This window comes from Ambystoma mexicanum, chromosome 2q, assembly GCF_040938575.1.
Source record: "Ambystoma mexicanum isolate Mex_15411 chromosome 2q, UKY_AmexF1_1, whole genome shotgun sequence".
NCBI lineage: Eukaryota > Metazoa > Chordata > Amphibia > Caudata > Ambystomatidae > Ambystoma > Ambystoma mexicanum.
Genome location: NC_090924.1, coordinates 754,786,957 through 754,802,761, shown reverse-complemented (window position 1 = coordinate 754,802,761; position 15,805 = coordinate 754,786,957). Strand labels below are relative to the sequence as shown.

The window sequence follows — 15,805 nt, the reverse complement described above, 5'->3', positions numbered from 1 at the left end:
TCCCTTTAAGGCCGAGGTCTTCAAACTGTGGGGCTGGCCACCCTAGTTGGGCCCAAAGGATGTCAAGGGTGGGGGGGTTCATGAGGCTCTCCAAAAAGGAGACTGCTTTTAATAGAAAATATAAGCAGATATGTCTGCTGGGGTGGACTTAATAACAATATTTGTATTCTGGGCTCGGGGATGGGGGGTTGTGGGTGAGTTTGGCAACAATATGTGTACTCCAGGGGGAGGCTCTGCATAAACACGTTTGAATTCCACTGCTTTAAGGTGAGAGGCTTGGTTTCTGACCTGCATATGGTGCCTCCTTTCACCAAACAAGGAGAGAGGTGTATCCACTGAGGAGCAGGAAGCATAGGCGTTGAGATGCGGAGATTGGGGGAGAAGGTCAGAGCTCTATCGAAGGCGAAGTTCCCAAGTACTACAGAACCACTGAGGCAACGAGCACGGCATCCAGTCAATATATCAAAAACATTACAGAGTGGTACATTTCAGAGTGGACCATAACACTGAAAAACACTGCAAACATTCATTAAATAAACAAAGGGTGTGGGGTAAAAGGGTTAAAATGGGATAGGTTGGGATGGGGCTGGGGTGGTGTTATAAGGTAAAAAAATAGGGGGGTTGGGGAGACCCCTCACCCTCCAAATAAAAAAAACAAACATTTGGTAGTTTTTCCGCAATTAAAAATTTACCACCTTGTAATTGTGGTCGGTAAGATCACATATAACCGTGAGCACAGCCATCTAAGGCGAAATTAATGGACCTCAAAAACCGCGGCTACCGTACGGGGAAGCCAACAGAAACCATAGGCCGCGAGGGGTCAAGTGAAGAAACACTGAGGCAGGAGGAGCCTACAGCCTGCAAAGGGCGAACTGAGAAACCACAAGGGCAGATGTACTGCCTGGGCATAATATACAGCGATAGCCCAAGACGGGCCAAAAGAAGAATCGCAGTGGTGAAAGAAAACAGCCCACGAGGGGCAAACCAAGAAACCACGAGTGGCGAATCGAGGAAACAGAGGGGCAAGAGACCCCTGTATACTGTGAAGGGCTAACGGAGAGACGACAAGAGTGAGAGGAGCCCATAACCAAAAAGGGATAACCCGGGAACCTATAGCCCAGGAGAGGCCAATAATACAGAGAGAGTGATCCCGGGTTGGAGGAGCACACAGCTTACCCGAGGCTGAAGATCCATAGAACTCGGGAAGGCTCGGCTCAAAGACCAATAATCTTGGAAGCGGACCTACAGAGCAGCCCTGGTCCTTTTGCACCAGCCTTCGAGACTTGATAAACCTCAGGTCCTGATCAGAGACCTTATTGAGATAACTTTTCTATGGCATTTTAGTTTGGGGAATAACTGTTTCCATAGTAAGCACACTTATGAACTTCCTGAGACATTATGCACCATTGGGTGGGGATCAGAAACCAGCCTACTTTAAGATCCCTGGGTGGAATAACCCTACACTAAGCACAAGTTTAGGATTGTTTTCAGTTTTTTTTCTTTGTACTAGAATAAGTTAGTGATGGGCCGGCTTAGGTTTTGGACCAATTTCTTCTCTGGCACCCTAACAAGCTCACATGTATTGTTTTGTAGCATAGGGAATCAATTTTAGTAGTAGGGACTAGAGAAGGTATTTCTTTACCAATAAAGATAAATAAATATTGTTTTGTGTCCGTCTCCTATGTCTGACTTACCACAATGGATACAGCAGGATACGGATCAAACTAGATCTACCGTGATATGAAGTATCCAAGAATTAATTATTTTATTATGGGTGTTTTAGTTATTACAATTTATCTCCTGACTAATCGAAAATACATTTCATTTACAAATGAGATGCATGCAATAATCAACTATTACAAATTAGTTAAAATCTTGAAACTTCTGTTACAAAATCTAAAACGAAGATAGAATGTGTTTCCACAATTTCATAAGTGCAATAGTTTATGTATTTGGTTTGCTTGATAATATATAGTACCAAAACATTTCAGATTACAATAATCCAGGATCATAAACAAACTGACCTATATAATGTATATATGCATCTCGGAGTGCAGTGCAACATGTTAATAATTGATGTGTACTTTCTAAACCGTCTGTATTTTTTACATCGTTTGCATAACCTTCTTCAGGTATTTTCAGTTTTGCACCAATCACCATAAATGAAGGTAGCAAGTTAAAACCTAGTTGCATAAAAATCGATTTAATGATGGAGAAGGATATTTCATCAAATATTTGTCACGTCTTTGCACAAGAAGTATTTCAAAAATGACATCTTGGGGAGACTTTTATTGATATACATATGTTTTTCCTCCAGTCCCAAAGCTTAGTTTGTTTTTAGCTTGCTGTCTTACCAGAAACAAAGGCAGACTGCAGTCAGGTGTCCAATTGAACTCGGTAAGGAAGTTAAGGCAGGCATTTGTAAAACCTTTATTTGCAGTGCCACTAGCAGAACGACATGCTTGTTCTAACACACCTAACAAAGTATCACTTCTTGCTGTATATATGTCCAGGATTTGAGGCTGAGTTCAATTCGTATATGCTCCATAGCGATACAAATAGGAAGACCTAGGATGGAGCGCCATAATTTGCCTTTCATCTTTTTTAGAAATATTTGATTCAGTTCTTGGTAAGTTTCAAGGGTGCGTAGCACCGATGATACCAACTTTGATTGTAAAGCATCAATGTACCCTCGTGTACCTCTAAATTTCTTGATTACATGATATTTCATAATGGCTGTATTGGTTTAATAATAGTATTATAGTTGTCTGCTTCTAAGACGGCTCCCAGATGCATATTCTGTTCGACCAGCTCAATACATTGTTGTTCGACATACCGAATACTTTTTTTGTCTTAGTTCAGCTTGTGTTAAATACCATAGTTTTGTTTTTTGCAAAATCAATTTTAAGAATATTTGCAGTAGAATATTAGCGCAGTTATTGATCTTTTAAGGCAATATACGTTTGGTCCGTAATTAGTATTTCGTCCACGTAGCCGAGCCATAAAATAAGTGAGGGACTGATTTTGGGTGGAGAATAATGAGCGGATTCTAGGGTAGCGGCCATGTCAGCCATATATAAATAAATAGCATGGGCGCAAGTACGCTGCTCTGTTTCAGGCCTACTGTCATATATTGTGGGCTAGAGTGATGCTCTGCCTTATTAAGTCGGATTCTGACTGATGTGTTAGAAAATAGCTGTTTTAGCATGTTAAGAAGCACTTTTGTTATGCCCCATTTGATTAATGTATGCCAAGTTGTTCACTATCCGTCCGATCAACGGCCAAGCTATTGTCCATAGATACTGGATAAACTGGTGAGGATTAACCTTTTTTGGCGCGATGTATTAAGAATTCAACCATAAGCTTATTTCGTATTGTAGAGCATCCTTGGCAAAAACATGTTGTAAAGGTTTCCGCTGTAAGGCCCATTGTGGTAATTCTTTAAGCAAAATATTGGCAAATACTTTGCTATATAAATTTAGCATTGCCAAAAGTCTGTAATTATCAGGGTGCAGTGGCTCACCATTTTAATATACTGCTATGATGCTGTGAGCAAGGATTCCCTTAATGTGTCGGGTATACAGACATAATTGCAAATGCTACTAAATAACTGATCAAGGATTTTTGACCATAGCCAAGGGTTCCTTATAAATACTGTATTAGATAGCCCATCAGGGCGAGGTGCTCCAGATGGTTTAAGCCTTTTTGTATTGACACTTTGTATTCCATTAAACATTTTCCCGATATAGATTAACCCTTCTTCTGTTATTGGGTTTAGTACCTGGGTGTGAGTGAGTTGTTTGTGTTCTCTGACAAAGCGCCATAATACTTACCTGTCATGGCTCTTCAATACATTTATCACCAATTGCCATTGCACTAGTATATGGTGAATGTGATTTGAACCAGTTTTGATGGGTGGTTTTGGCCCTATGTATCATTTGCTTATCTAACGGGCATTGAAACACAGCATATCGTTTTTTGCATTCGCATATCTCACGCCATGTAATGCGTTATGATACGCAATCATGGCATCAAAAAGGGTACAACGTGTTGTTTTCCCACCGCTAGGACCCTTTTAGTTTGTATCTTTGGTAGAAGGGGCATTGATGTATATATCCAATCCAAATTGATATAATTTGTCAGATTGTATTCTGTGGCAGTATTGTGGTTTCTTTCAAGATTTGCATTAGACTTTCCTGTATTCCTTTCAGTCCACATTATTCTATGTCCCTTAGTATGTATCTTTATTTTATTTAACATTTGTATAGCGCAGAGACCACTGACCCTAAGGCTTAAGGGCGCTGACAGACATATAGCATACTCGATTTAACAGACCAGCAGGAAAGAGAAACGTGTGAAGATGGAATAGAGGTCAGAAGACCAGCAAATGTTTATTTAAACAGGTCTGTCTTCAGTCCTTTTCTGAAAACATGAATGGAATTTTCCGATCTCAATTTACGAGGCAGATTAGATTGTTCCAAGCCACGGGTGCTGCAGAGAAAAAGGCACCAGCCTTGGTCTGCGATAATCTACATGCTGAGACTACCCCGTGCGTATGTTATTTTAGTTTTTACTAATATTCATAATGACACTGAGATAAGTGTGGTCACACGGTGTAACGTGCTATTTTTATGTCTTCTACATTCTCTGGTGCAAAATATTTTGCGAATATATAATCTAGCATACTTATTTTATCCCCACATTTTCAATTGTAAAGCACATCATTTTCATTGGCAACTGTTGGTTTTAGCATATTCAGATCCTGTACATAGATGAATTCAGCCCACTTGAATCTGTGCGTTTTATCGCCAGAGTTAATTTGAATGTTTTCTGGACAAGTTCTTGGGGAAGGTGAAAAAGGAGCTTCTTGGTCAAATATACTACAGTTTGCACTAAAGTCCTTTTCAACAAATATTCTAGATTTTTACTTCACAACATATTTCCTTGCCAATGTATTAGGTCATAGACATTGATCACTATTGTAGAGATAAGCATTTCTTGCTTAATAGTGATCTCGGTGGCAAGTATGCATGCACAGTGATGACCTAGACAAATTTCCTTAATTTCAAATTGATTATGGACCGCAATCAATAAGCCTCCTTATGGTCTGCAATTTTCTCTCTTTTTTGCCGGGCGACTTAGAGGAGTTGTGAAACCATCTATTAGTATATCAATGCATAACCAAGTTTCCTGTAGAAAAAAAAATCACGGGCACAAGTGATAAGTCATATTTTGCGTGAAATTCAAATGGCCATGAGTATGCCATGAAATAAGGCTAATAAAAGGAGATTTAGCATAAGGTGCATCACTTACTACCCTTAAAAAGCACAAAATGAACCATGCACATTGATTGCGACCATCTTTAACATTAATTTCTACAACTTTTTCGTGAGCAATAAATATCTCTTTGTCTAAATTATTGCATTTGATTTATGCAATGCAGTTCTACTCTCACTATTCATTGGTTTTTCCTTTATATCACTATACATATCTTGGCCTAATTTCAGAAAAATGTGCGAGTGACTTAACACTAACTCAGGTATATAAGGAGAAATAGCAGGTAGTATTTTCAAATTCAATAAAATCAATATCCTCTGACATGATAACTCTCAATGTTGGTAAAATGTGTAATAAAGAGAACATTACATATCTATTAAATGGGAGGATATTAGATGTACTAAAGAGTTCATGAAAATAAAAAGAAGTGATAGCATTATTTGGTTTGTCTAATATAATTTGGTGCTTGGGTGACGCTGTCTAACCCGCTGCCATCAGTTGCTAGATCTTCGTTTTCACATAATACTGCTTTAGTGACAATCAGTCTGACAGCTGTAGTATCGAATAAATGCATTATTTCTGTCCCTTTCTCAAGGTTAGGCTCTGAAACCAGGCAGACCACTAATGTCAGCGTGTCTACGGGTTTGAACCTCTTTTACAAGTTATTAGACATATTAGCTGAGCATTCCTTTGATTTTCTCTTTGTTAGTTTGCAAGAAAGCTTTAAGGTGCAAGATCCTATCCCTCATCAGCAGTGTCAATTAAAAGTCTTTCCATCCCGATGGTAACATGCAACTAAGTTTCTTATACTTTCTCCTTTTTTTCTAAGCAATAGTCCAATGTTTTTCAGGTCTTGCATTGCAGGTTGTTGATGGAGAGGAAGTAGAAATTGCAATTAACGGTATATTTCCTTCTGACGTGTCAAGTATTACATCATCGTTAGTTGTTGGTATATTTATATATCAAATGCTTCTTGACTAGTTTCAGATAGCGTGATGGGCTTCAGCACTTATTTAGTTCAGAATTTGTGCCTATCCAAGATTGCATTTTTTATATAGAGGTGAACTATTCTTTTTGTAAGGGAAGTTGACACTACCCCCATCAACAAAGAGGAGTTGAACACCAATAGCAGGTTTCTTGTGTACGCAGGAGATTGAATGATCTTTTATGGCAAAGCACGTGGGGAAATGTCAAATGTGAGCCTGAATATTTGATTCAGTATACAATTGAAAGCAAGAGTCCTTCCGGTAGCGGGAGGAACAACTTGAGAATTTCCAATAATTGCTGTCCATGAGTTAGTGTTGATTGGATTTGTGTTGCTATTGGCAGGCATAAGGACCTGATCATTATGTTGGTGAATGTTGTGAATTTTCAAGTATAAATAAATCCAAATGATTACACAGCCCCTTGATAGTAGAAATCAAATTATGTAGAATGTCAAGGCTCCTGTGTCATAATTCAAATAGAATAGTTCCTTGTATAGGCCCAAATAACTATTCCTGTTTAATCGTTATTTGTCTTTCTGATCATGTATTTATATTGGTGTGGTTTTGTTTGTTATTTTGTTGTTGGTGTGAGTATAATTTAGACTGTGACAAGGTCCCATTTTTCCAAGTTAACGGGGAAGGATCCTGGAGGTGGGGATGTCGAGCTCTCTATGATGTAGCTACTCTGAGGAGATCTCCCCTCAACCATACTTATTAAGACCCGTCCTTTCCCGACATATACACATATGCACTACAAATCCCATGGGAGGGGAGAAAAGCCATTAGAAGTTGCTTGGAGAAGAATAGCAGATACCAATAATGTGTGGGAAAGGCAAAAGGTTAAGTCTGCCGGTTTGTGGAGCCCACAAAGAGGTCAGAATTATGAAAGAAGGATAAAGGACCTAATCAGACTGGGCACAGAGCAAGATACACAACCCATAGATGAACACACAAGAAACGGACAGAAATAAATGTCTTACTTGTTTGCTACAGCCAATGAGACATCCAGTATCAGGGCCTAAGGAAAAACAGGAACAAATTGACACTCGTGGCCAGAACATGGCCCTGCCTGATGCAAAATGGCGGCAGGCCTATCTGAATGCGTGAAGTCCCTAAATAAAGAAGTTAAAAAGACTTGTTTATTGTGCCAAAAACACACCTGACCAGAAGGGCCGATGGGAAGAGGCCCAGGGAGGAGCTGATTTGCATGGAAGTATAACAAGCATTGGCAAAGCCAACCATTTTGTCTTGTGTAAAAGTAGGCACTGATATTAGATGCCCAGGATCCCACACCAGTTTGCACCTGCTACCATCAACAGCCAGTTAATACAACTACATCTGTGCCTGGCAAGGGTCTTTCCCATGCCTAAACAAAACACTTTCTGTTGGCATTGGCAATTCTTGTTTCGTAGTGTATTCTATTTAATAATGTATATGATGTACTGAATTGAAAGTATATATATGTTAAAGAACCTTAATTACACATTGCTTTATTTTGGACTGTTATATTTCGCTATTTGGGTTCCTACTGAACCACTTTCACACCTCTCTCTCGAGAGTATAGCATTCCCTCTGCCCACGTTACCACAAAAGCCAAAAGAGGTATATTTCTTAACTGTGCCTGTTTTACCTTTATGATTCTGTTGGCTCTTAGATTGCAGAAGGGTGAGGGCTAAACATCTGGTTTGTAGGAATATCAAATGCACTCACATAACCTTGCATTGGGCCCTTTTTGTGTTGCAACGCTACATGCAAAAATGTAAGTGAAGGAAACCCTTCTTCATATACAACCCCTTACACAACATTCCTCTCAAACACATTGTGTTGTGATACCTCTAACCATCTAAGTGTCAATTTGTAAAATGTGCACATAATAAAGTCTCTAATCATCTAGGTGCCTATGCATAGAATTTATATATAACAGGGTCTACATCACAGAGATTAAGGTTGTACAGTTTCTCTTGTATATTGTTGAAAGCTAGCGGAAGGATCTGAATGACCCCTTCTGCTAATCTAACGTTTTCACTGGAGTTAGCTAGACCACCTGTTCAGGACCTCTTGTTACTAACATGTAAGCTAATTTTATACTTTTAAAAACGGTTTGTATAATATTTTCCTAAGTTCCAATTTGCTTTTAAGTGTAAGTATATGGAGCACTTTACTGCATCTCCTTTTTCCTATCCTCTCTTGTTTCTCTTCTCCCCTTAATATGATTCCTGTGCCACTGTCAAGCACTGTGCAAAGAAAATAACAGGGTGCTGTGAGGCTTTGTGGGGCTGAAGTTCACCCCACTCTACTTTTCGCTCAGGCGCCGTTCATTAGCCCTAATCGTCCTCTATGTTCAGCTACTTCTCTAGTTGGAGACATCTAGTTATCAATTATCTCTGTTGGGCCTGCAAGACATGTATAATATACATTTTTATAAAACTCTCTGCACCACTCTTACTGTCATTTCACCAATTTTGCTATAGGCATGGTGGGGAATGCGTAAGAGTGTTGAATTTTATATGGATTTATCTCTATTGCCTCTGGGAACGGTGTTCCCATTAGATCACTTACAACTGTGGGGCCCTGACTAAAAGAAGGCAGGGTCCTCAAACAACCCCTGGTCTACTGCCTCCCTTGTTGGTTCTAACTATTTATTATGTGAACCACTTTTACAAGCCGAATTAAAAATGATGCTTTGGTGAAGTTGTACAAATTTCTGTAAAGCTGATACTATTCCTTTTGGCCCAAAGTACCATTATGTATGTACATATGTATGCGTCGATGCAGTGGTCTCATGTCACTAGCCATGTCTTACCTTCATAGCATCCATAGCTTGTTCCTTTTGGCGTCATCTACTGGCGGGCAGGTTTGTGTCCCTGCCGTTTTGCTATCACGAGTTAGTGCTAAGGGGCAAAGAGCATAACTCGGTTAGCCCTCTGTATTTTTGTTTTGAAGCTGTTGTAGCTCTTTAAAAGCGTGCCTTGGTTTACCCGTGTGTGGTCTCGGGTAGCCATGTCGGCGGATTAGGAGCACTTACTTTTGTCTAACTTGGTCCTTGCTCCACAGGTGCTCACGGTGTCAGTGCATTGCTCTGGGCAACCTGACGTCACTGGGCTGTCTATGTATCATGACAGCACGTACCATTTCCATGGTAATGAAGCGGTTGCCTGCGTTTGCCTAATGCCACCTGGAAATCTCCATGGAGATGATGCTATTTGCCTTCCATGCCACTCCTTCATTTCCTGCTGGTTTTACCTATACTCATGCAGGATGGCCTTATATTATTCCTAGTATACCGACGCCATGGAATATGTCAACAAATTCAGAGCTCGGCGGATCCCAACCAAGCTTTCTCGCCTTGCAACTTTCTGAAGGACACACTTGTGCATTTCCTTATCTGGGCGACCTTCTGTGTGTAAGTGCCCCTGTGTATATGCATGTCTATCTATACCCAAGACTGCGCAATCACTCATTTGGGTGCATGTGTGCAGGATGATTTGAATGTAATTGGTTGAGGGATATTTTGAATGTAATTAATTGTGGGGTGTGTTACTCTGGGTTCGCAGTCTAGACCTACATGTCACTGGGCACAGTCGACTAGGCACCATTTTATCTTGGATAACCCAGGATTGGGTTGATTTGTCATCCAGCCTCTGTTATCTAATGGAGGGTTGTTCCCTGAAGTCTTTTTGTTCCTGGCCGGGTTCTCCTTTTATGGAAAGAGTAAATCCTCATTGAGTCCAGTAATGTGGGTACCTAGCTTGTGGATCCACCATGCTTCCTCGTGAAGGAGCACCCTGGATGAATCTTTTACTGTATCCAGGACCCACCACATTACATCATCTGCCGAATGTTGGTGCGAGATGTAATGTTCCACCAAAGGCGCTGACTGGGTTCTACTCCGAATGCACGAGTGATGTTCCCCAATCCTCTCGTTGGTTGGTCTACTGGTTTGCCCCACATACTGTTTGCCACAAGGGCATTATATGTAATAGATGGTGTTCGGTGTCTTGCAATTGGTGAATTGTTTAAGTTCCAATTGGAGGCCTTCCATTATGAATGATGTGATTTTCCTCTCGAATCTGCACACTGTGCAGTTGCCGCATGGGTGATGTCCTGACTTTTCACTGTTCTCTTCTGGAATTGGGAATATTCTTTGATCTTTTCAGCACCATTCTCAGCAGTGTCTTGTCTGGTAGTGCTAACCTTTCCAAGGGCCAGTATTTCTTCACCATTGCCCTTAGTCTGGGTGTACTTTGACTATAAGTGGTTTCACAAGTCATTTTAAGGTTTTCATTTTCTCAGTCCCTCGTTATAGGTGTAAAGAATATTTCCTATGGAGTGAATCTTGCTCTCTTCTGTGAATGGTTCAATATTTTCTGGGGTAGCCCCTGGCCTTCAATCTCGGAGTGTGGCCACATGTGTCTGGAAATCATTGAGAGATGAGCAGTTTCTGCGTGCCCTCAAATATTAGCCATACAGCAAATTGTATTTCAGCGGGAGTGGATGAAAACTGTTGTATTGTACTAAGGTATTCCTATCCGTTTCTTTTCTAAAGAGTGTGCATTGTAAAGTTCCCTCTTCAAGGCATAAAATAAGCAGTGTTGCATAGCAATTTGCTATGCAATTCTGTAGGTTTGCTAATTAAATTGACACTTGTGTAGCAAAGTTAGCTATTTAAGTTGCCCCGTTCAATGAAAGCACTGCTCACCCTGAATTCCTTTCTGGCTTTCAAAGCTCTTGCCACCCTCTTCAATTTTCACTGCAAGTTCAAAGGGGATAATGTTGAGAGAGTACAATAGTAATCATCTCCTTCACTCTTACATGCCAAAGGCCTGTGCGTGAGTGCTATGCAAGATACAATTGAAAACTAGAACAGGTCTGGTTGATACTTTTACTAAGGTAACTATATCTTCTTTGGCAAAGACCAGTATGAGTAACTTCATTAAAAACGGTAATGCAATTTGATTCCTAACATCCTAACAATTTAAGTGGTTGCATAATGCATAACTACAGTATTGCTTCGGTAAAACACTAAATTTTCTACATGCTTTACAGTAAAGTTTAGGTTAGTGTATCTAAATCTCAGTGTCAACTAGATGTTTTGTTTGGTGGGGGAAGATTCATCAGATTGATGAGTGATCACTTTTGAAAATGTACATGATCACACAATCAACTGCTTTTAATGGCAAATCTAGCTGTGACCTGCTGGTTGCATTTATCTGTGAAACTGATGCTCAAGGCATGAGCGGTTTTATACCAGTTATCCTGAAAGTGACATGGCAGAAAACTAAAATATTCCACCTAGTTTGACGAGTTCCTTGCCTGCTAGGCCATCTACTCTGCTTAGTTGCTTACTTTCTTTCCTCTTGCATAATGAATACACAAGGCCAACTAGCTGTTTACACAAAAGAATGATCAATAGTTCCATCCAGATTGTACATCAACACATCCACTGCAATAACACATAGTGTAGTTGCCCTCCAGCGCTCACTTTGCTCTATGTGTATGATTGCATTAAATATTGGAACCTGCTAGAGCTGGCCAAACTGTTTTCAGAGCCTTTTTATCATATGTATTCGTGTCCATTCATGCAGCTAAACCTTTACATTTTACAGACTCGGCCAGAGCTTGCTAAATCCACTTGCCCACTCTCATAGTCAAGTAGATTATATGATCGGCGAGTACTATTTGCAGGGGATGGTTGAAAATGTTATAACATTTACTTTTTTGCAGTAAATGTCATATAAGACTTTGCATAGCTGGCAGCAATGTGTCAAACAGAGTGGGTTTGTGGTAACATGCACCGTTTTATCGAAAGCGCATTTATATATTTTGTCACCCGTTTCTATGTGTCGAGTGCATTTCTTTTAGCTCGAATAGGTGAATTAAATTACATAACCTGCAGGTCTAGTGGGATTTTAAAGAATTTGCAAGACATGGTTTGTTTCACTAATAGCTTACTTAAGCGGTACACAAAAATGCTGTAATGTTGCTCATTTTATGTTTTGGATGCAAATGCTTCTGGGGACATTCAAAATATTAGTACAACATTGCTAATCAAATGGGCGAGTTTGCTAATCAATAACGTTTTAAGTAGCAAACTTTGCTAATCAGTCTTTGAAAACTAATGTATGCCTTGCTCTTGTTGGAAAATATTCCAATCCAGGAAATGGATCTCCTGTGTGTTCCAGCTAATTGTGAATTTGATGTGGGGATCTTTCTCATTGACCCAAAGCCAAATTTAATTTACAGCTTTTGCGCTACCTTTACATATGAAGATTGTATTGTCAACTAACCACCTCCAGTGATGGATGTCTTCCCCAAATCGGTTGATCGTTGAGTAAATGCATTTCTCCTCAAAGCTTGCCATATAAATAACCAAAAGGTTTGGGGCGAATGTGGCCCCCATTGCAGTGCCATTCACCTGTTGTTAGAATACATTATTGAATTTAAAGAAATTGTTCTTTAAAGCTATTTGGAGAAGCTCAATGATGAATTCAACAGGAACCCTGCTTTGTAAATCATGGGAATTTGTTTGTGTGCGTGCACATTCCAGTGCCTCTTCTTGTGGAGTGCTGGTATACAAAGCTGTTATATCCATCGTTACCAACAGTTCCGTAGTTGGATCAAAGGGTTGCCACTCAAAACAATGTATTGTGGCCATGCTGTCCCTTTGATATGATCTAGCAAGAATGCTTGATGGTTTCAGAAAATAGTCTATGAATGTGTTAATTGGCTCTAAGATGGAGTCACAACCCAAAGCTATTGGGTGCCCTGGGTTTTCTTTCTAGGTTTTTATGAATTTTGGGTATGGCGTAAAGCAAAGGGTTCCTGCCACCCGGGTTGAGATAATCGAATTTCTGCTGTGTAATCCGTTTTCTACTCAACCCTAATTGTGTTGCCTCTAAAATCTGTTGTTTTATTCTGGGCGTAGGGTCTCTATCTAAAGGCCGGTAGTTTTTGACATGTCGGAGCAGTTTCATAACCATACTTAGTTATTGTTCATTAGTTTGTACCACGATTCCTCCACCTTTATCTGCAGCTTTGATTTTTAAATCTAAGTTAGCACTTAGTTTTTTAAGGGCATTCTGTTCCAAGTTTGTTAAAAATAAAACAACATACAAGAAATTATTTTTAGAGGCTCCATTTGCTTTAGTACATACATTGGAGTCATCTTCGATTCCTCTCTCTCCTTCCTTCATCCCACTCGGGAGATTGCCAAGAAGTCCCACTTTCAGCTCTTCCTTCTCAAAGGAATTTTACCTTTTCTCACTTTCCCTCAGAGGCTCAATCTGACCCAAGCCATGGTTCTATTTAGGCAGCCACTGCAACAGCCTCCTACTGAATCTACCATTTTCCACTCTGCGACCCTTCCAACTAATCGAGAATAGGGCAGCGAGACTTATGCTTGGCCTTAAGCCCAGGGACCGCATCTCTCCTGCACTAAAAAGTCTTCATGGGCTTCTGGTTGCTGCACGGATTAAATTCAAATCTCTCTGCATCATCCACAAGGCTGTCTGGGCCCAGGGACTACACTATCTTCAACTTTATCTCACTAAATAATCTCCCTCTAGACCTCTACGTTCCTCTGGCAACAACTCTTTGTGTGTAAAACGTTTTGCTAAACGGAGGGAAGGGGGTTGGTCACTTTCCTCTGCGGGCTCCCTCCTATGGAACAGCCTCTCCCGGCCCCCTCAGCCTTGAGAAGGATCTGCTCAAATTCCGGAAGCTCATTAAGACCTTCCTCTTTTGCTCCTCCTTGCCTTCTTCTCTCCTCTGCTAATCCCACAGTTGCAGAATCGGTGTCCTGTGCCCTTATGCATCCTCAGGCCCTGACGTCCCACACCAATTCTGCCCAGCTCCTATCTATATACAGCACTTAGATAGGCAGACCCTCTGCTCTGGAGGTTTCACACTTAAACCTCCTGCGGCCAGTCCGTGTAACACTCAAAATTCCTAGCACTTAATCTGTGGCCCAGCCACAAGCTCGGACTCCCCAGCACTTACCCCACTTCCCTCTTCCTTGCTGCACTTGCACGTTCTGAATACTCACAAGTCATAGTAGGTACGCCCCTCTCCCACTTTCTCCCAGTGCTCTTAAATATTGTATTTTAATGTATTTCCCACCCTTGCCCCCTCCCTGCCCTGTGGGCGCTTTGAAACCGTATTTTCTTATTGTATAAGTGCCTAACAAGTAAACAATAAATACAATAAATAAATGGAAAGCCAAGGTTCCAAAGGGGGAAGTAGAGAGGGCACCCATAGGTGTGAGGTGACATCAAGGCTATGCGGAGGCTATGAGGAGGCAAGTGAGAGGGAGTTGTGGAGCTGTAAAAATATTACCTGTGTCAGAAATCCGGTGAACTGCTTGTATGGCGTATGATTTTGATTTGCTTCAGGGAAGAATTGTTGGCAACTTGAACTGGCTTGCCAATGTCTAAGATGGAATTTGGATCCGAATCCAGAGCTCAAGAATCAACCTCCAAGGGGACCATGCAACTGTCAAGAAACAAACAGGACAGTGAGTAATACAGGGGAGAGACCCAGAGAGACTTTTAAGAAACACCTTCTTCTCCTTAAAAGATCAATTTGAAGAACTATCATTGTGGCCATTGGGAATTTACTTTGGAACCCCATCCTGGTTGCACTGTTATGCACACATTTCTGAAAACATCTTTTCTTAAACTTAAACCATGTCTGGAGTTCTTTATTCAACCTCCGTGGCAGTGCCTGGTTAGAGGCAAGGGTCTATCTGCTTGCCGTTGCCTTGAAATATAAGACCATCAAGCTTTAGACCTGTGGCTAGATTCTTGCTTGTGGTTGCTAAGTACTGGACACAGCTTCTCCCTGAAAGACCTAGAGAAAAATCCAGAAAAACAAGAAGACTGCATTTTGTCAACAACATTTTACTTGGCACTCGACTTCTGTCAATTTACATACCTCAAATCCTGTCTTCCGTCTTCTGCTCATTAAGTAAGACTTTCAGCCTCATGTAGCTTAATACAAGAAAAGAAAATCCTTGGAACTAAACTCCCTACTTGACTGACTGAAAACACAGGCTGTAATACTGTTACTCCTCACTTACTCGGAGCGATGGTGTAGTATATAACACAATCACTAGTTCTATAATGCTCAATATGTTTACACTAAGCACTTGGAATTAGTCCTTAGTTTAAAACATTACAGATGTTCAAAGCACATTTAAATGCAAATAATTCACTGTGTGCTTTGGAATTTTGTTTTTTCCGAAATGAACCCTAAATCGTGATCTCCCCATATATATGCAAAGTTTTTATCTAAAATAAGGGCATCTACAAAATTTCACAATGCACTTTGAATTTCTCCTTTTTTATGTGCCTGTTGCCTTAAACTAAACGTGAATAATCTTTTTAACCGTCACTGTGGAGGCACTCAACGTTAAGAATTGAAGGCTTCTTCAGGTTATTTATTAAGCGTAAATGCCATAGCCTAACACTCAACATTTTCAGGCTATAATGGAGTTCTATTTTATTTGGCTCTGTTTTCACAAGTGTCTTTTTGTAATATGTGGT

General features: G+C 40.4%; 1 protein-coding gene across 4 annotated transcripts in view; it reads left to right on the top strand.

Annotated features, from left to right (window-relative positions):
- Positions 1–15,805, top strand: part of ESYT2 (extended synaptotagmin 2) — a 1,091,416-nt gene that overhangs the window by 456,459 nt on the left and 619,152 nt on the right. The gene's annotated exons all lie outside the window — the stretch shown is intronic.